Source organism: Cherax quadricarinatus, chromosome 8 (assembly GCF_038502225.1).
Source record: "Cherax quadricarinatus isolate ZL_2023a chromosome 8, ASM3850222v1, whole genome shotgun sequence".
Taxonomy (NCBI): Eukaryota; Metazoa; Arthropoda; class Malacostraca; order Decapoda; family Parastacidae; genus Cherax; species Cherax quadricarinatus.
This window is the reverse complement of record NC_091299.1, coordinates 29033207-29038206: the sequence shown is the minus strand read 5'-3', so window position 1 is coordinate 29038206 and position 5000 is coordinate 29033207.

The following is a 5000-nucleotide window of genomic DNA, read 5'->3' as shown; positions in this document are numbered from 1 at the left end:
TTTCTTGATCTGATCCGCCTCTGTGTGGACTCTAACTCCTTTTCCTTCCAAGGGAAATATTATTCTCAAACCTTCGGTGTCGCTATGGGCTCTCCTCTCTCTCCTGTCCTTGCTAATCTTAACATGGAATACTTCGAGACTGTTCTTCTTCCTACCCTCGATGTGCAACCTTCACTCTGGCTCCGCTATGTGGATGACATCTTTGCTCTGTGGCCTCATGACTCCAGTCTCTTCCAACCTTTTCTTGAAGCTCTTAATAATCTTGCCCCTTCCATTAAGTTTAAAGCTGAATGGGAATCTAATTCCTTGCTTCCTTTCCTTGATGTCCATGTCCACCGCTCAGATACAGGTTTTTCCTTTTCCGTTTACCGTAAACCTATGCGCAGTGGCATGTACATTCACTACTTTTCCTATCATGCTTCCCCTGTCAAGAAAAGTGTTCTTATCTCCCTCTTTCTCCGTGCCCTCCGCATCTGTGATCCTCAGTTCCTTCCAGCAGAAATTTCCACTCTTCATAATTCGTTCTCCCGTCTTGGCTACCCTTCCCATTTCATAGACTCTGCCCTCTCACGTGCTAAACGCAATTTATTCTCTCCCAAACTCTCTACTCATGGGAACTCTTCTATCCTCTGCTTTCCCTACATTTCCGGTCTTTCTAATCTCAACAATTCTCTCCGTCCCTTAGACATCAAGCTTACCTTCCGCCAGACTAACACTCTTCGCACTAATCTCGTTCATACCTCTCCTCCCTCTACAGATGTTCCTGGTGTCTACTCTATTTCTTGCTCCTCCTGTCCTCTTCAGTACTTCGGAGAAACTGGTCGATCTCTTTCTGACAGACTTAGGGAGCACAAAAATAGTGTTAGGCTTGCCGACACTAACAATGCTCTTTTCTGTCACATCAGAGATCATAGCCATCCTATTGACTGGTCTTCTGCTAAAACTGTCTTCCCTACTTCCAACTCGAACAGTCGCCGTCTAGTTGAATCCTCTCTAATACACAACTTTCCTTGTATGAACCTTAGCCCTGGCTTCGTCTCTGTAGATGCCTTCCTCTCCCACTACATTGTAAAATGCTCCAAACTTCAGAACACCCGTGACTTAACCTGAATCCTCATTTTTTCTTTCTTTTTCTTCTTCCTCTTCCCCTTTCCTCTTTCCTTTTCTCCTCTGGGTTGTTTTTCTCTCTCCTGTCTCGTGTTTCTGTTCCTTCTTCATTTATTTTATTTCACCACTTCCCCTTTCACGCACCTCTGTGCGCTTGCTCTCCCTCTGTGGGCATCTAGCTCTCTTGCAGTGCTCCCCTTCCTTTGTTTTTGTTTTTGACTGGCTCGTCATCCTTATTTCCCACTTCTACCACTACCACTACTACTACCTCTTCTTCTTCTACTACTACTACAACTACTGATGAAATTAAGAAACATGTGCGGCGTCTGGTTGTCTTTGTTGTGGACGTTTCGCCATCCAGTGGCTGGCTGGATGGCGAAACGTCTATGATGGGGATGCCCGGGTGTTGTGCATGTGTCTTAATTTCATCTTGTCGGTATTATATACAATTCTTGTACTACTACTACTACTACTACTACTACTACTTCTACTACTACTACTACTACCTCCACCTCCTCCTGCCTATATATAGCCGTCCTGCTCCACCTCTGTTAGTGTGACTTTGTCAATGGTCCAAGTCGGACCGAAACGTCGTCGTAAGCTTCTCTATTTTATGTGCGGGTTATTTGTGTATCGTTCCAGTCACGGTATTGTGCCTTTTTGTTATTTATATATTTTTTTTCATTAATGTTAATGTAAAAAATTTTAATTTTGCACCAAAAGAATCTTAGAAAACTTACCTAACCTTATTATAACAAGAGCAATTTATTTTAGCCTAACCCAAGTAAATATATTTTAAATACGTTTGCAATAATTTAGTACTAAACAAACACAATCAAACATATTTTTTTCGTTAGGTTCAGAATGATTTTGGCGAAATTATTGCATACACAAATTTTCACTTGTCCTATATGGCAAGATGAGCGTTGCTATTTAAGCCAAGATCGCAAGTTCTGACTATTCGGCACGACATATATATAAACACATCGGCAGTTTCCCACCATGGCAGGGTGGCCCGAAAAAGGAAAACTTTCATCACTCGCTCCTTGCCAGAGGCGCGCTTGCACTACAGTTATAAAACTGCAACATTAACACCCCTCCTTCAGAGTGCTGACACTGTACTTACCATCTCCAGGACTCAAGTCCGGCCTGCCGGTTTCCCTGAATCCCTTCATAAATGTTAACTTGCTTACACTCCAACAGCACGTCAAGTTCTAAAAACCGCTTGTCTCCATTCGCTCTTACCTAACACCCTCACGCACGCTTGCTGGAAGTCCAAGCCCTCGCACACGATACCTTCTGTACCTCCTCCCTACAACCCATCTTAGGCCGTCCCCTAATCCCCCTTCCCTCCACTACAGATTTACATACTCTCGAAGTCATTCTATTTCGTTCCAACCTCTCTACATGCCCAAACCATCTCAATAACCCCTCCTCAGCCCTCTGAATAATAGTTTCCGTAATCCCACACCTACTCCTGATCTGCAAACTACGGATTCTCTGCATTATATTTACACCACACATTGCCCTCAGACATGACATCTCCACTGCCTCCAGCCTTCTCCTCGTTGCAACATTCACAACCCATGCCTCACACCCATACAAGAGCGTTGACATAACTATACTCTCATACATTCCCCTCTTCGCTTTCATGGATAAAGTTTTTTGTCTCCACAGACTCCTCAGTGCACCACTCACCTTTTTCCTTCGTTAATTCTATGATTCACCTCATCCTTCATAAGCCCATCTGCTGAACCATCCACTCCCAGATATCTGAACACATTCACCTCCTCCATACTCTTCCCCTCCAATCTGATATCCAATCTTCTGTTACCTAATTTTTTTATTATCCTCATCACCTTACTCTTTCCTATATTCACTTTTAATTTCCTTCTTTTACATACCCTACCAAACTCATCCACAAACTTCTGCAACTTCTCTTGAGAATCTTCCAAAAGCACAGTGCCATCAGCAAAGAGCAACTGTGACAACTCCCACTTTGTGTCAGATTCTTTATCTTTTAATTAACCCCACACCTCTTGCCAATACCCATCTATAAATATATTGAACAACCACGGTGACATCAGACATCCCTGTCTAAGGCCTACTTTTACTGGGAAATAATCTCCCTCTCCTACATACTCTAACCTGAGCCTCACTATCCTCGTAAAAACTTTTCACCGTTTTCGCTAACCTACCTCCTATTCCATACATTTGCAACATCTGCCACATTGCCCCCCTATCCACCCTATCATATGCCTTTTCCAAATCCATAAATGCCACACACAACTCTTTACCCTTATTTAAATACTGTTTAAATGTATGTTTCACTGCAAACACTTGGTCTACACACCCACTACCCTTCCTGAAGCCTCCTTGTTCATCTGCTGTCCTGATCTCCATCTTACCCTTAATTCTTTCACTAATAACTCTACCATACACTTTACCAGGTATACTCAACAGACTTATTCCCCTATCATTTTTGCATTCTCTTTTGTCCCCTTTGCCTTTATACAAAGGAACTATGCATGCTCTCTGCCAATCCAGAGGTACCTTACCCTCGTCCATACATTTATTAAATAAAAACACTAACCACTTCAAAACTATATCCACACCTGCCTTTAACATTTCTATCTTTATCCCATCAGTCCCAGGTGCTTTATCCCCACGAACGAGTGGTATTGATCAGTAACAGCACTGCGACTAGCCAAGGATTCAAACCCATGTTGTTTTGACCGGTCTCATGGTGAGCGGCTAGTACACCAAACGGGGAGTAGAATGAAATTAGCTCAGAGGCACCTACGCCACCATATGTCCTCGGATCACGGTAAAACACCTTGCTCTGCTGGGTGCGTGACTCTTGTAGGATTTGGTGATCCTGTGGGTTAGAGCGTCATGTGTTTTTTTCGCTCACCATGAAGCGGGCCAAAACAACATGGGTTCGAATCCTTGACTAGTCGCAGTGTTGTTATATATATATATATATATATATATATATATATATATATATATATATAATATATATATATATATATATATATATATATATATATATATATATATATATATATGTGTGTGTGTGTGTGTGTGTGTGTGTGTATTTATGTATGTATGCGTCTCTGCCTGTCACACACCTCTGGCTCAATACAGTAACGCGTGAATATTTTATTACTAAACTGTTCTTGAAGTTAGTCTTAAGTGGCCTGTGATATTTTATTCAAGAGGCTGAAGGGAAGGAGAGACAGCAAGAAAGAGAAGGGGGAATATACATGGAGTAGAAAGGAAGAAGAATGTGAGAGAAGTCGCTACAGTAGGAGAGAGAGAGAGAGAGAGAGAGAGAGAGAGAGAGAGAGAGAGAGAGAGAGAGTCATAAATTAAGCCAGTACAGGCTAATAATAAAGTCACTTGGCATGGAGAGGTCTCAACACACAGACAAGTTGTCAACACCGCCGCCAGCGCCACCGCCTCAATTTTACCTCCTCACTCGGAAAAGAATTATATAGCGCAGCGCATTAACTTAATTAAATCCATTGATTTCCCTACTCTCCCTGTCTCTCTCTCTCTCTCTCTCTCTCTCTCTCTCTCTCTCTCTCTCTCTCTCTCTCTCTCTCTCTCTCTCTCTCTCTCTCTCTCTCTCTCTCTCTCTCTCTCTCTCTCTCTCTCTCTCTCTCTCTCTCTCTCTCTCTCTCTCTCTCTCTCTCTCTCTCTCTCTCTCTCTCTCTCTCTCTCTCGCTCGCTCGCTCGCTCGCTACTGGAGGCAGCTTTGGAGTCTACCTGTACGAGGCTGCGAGTAATGTTTCTCATCTCTGATGCTCCAGAATTCGTCTCTAATGAATGCTACAGCCGAGACACCTGGGCATCTATATTACTACATAACTAAAGACGCCCAGGTG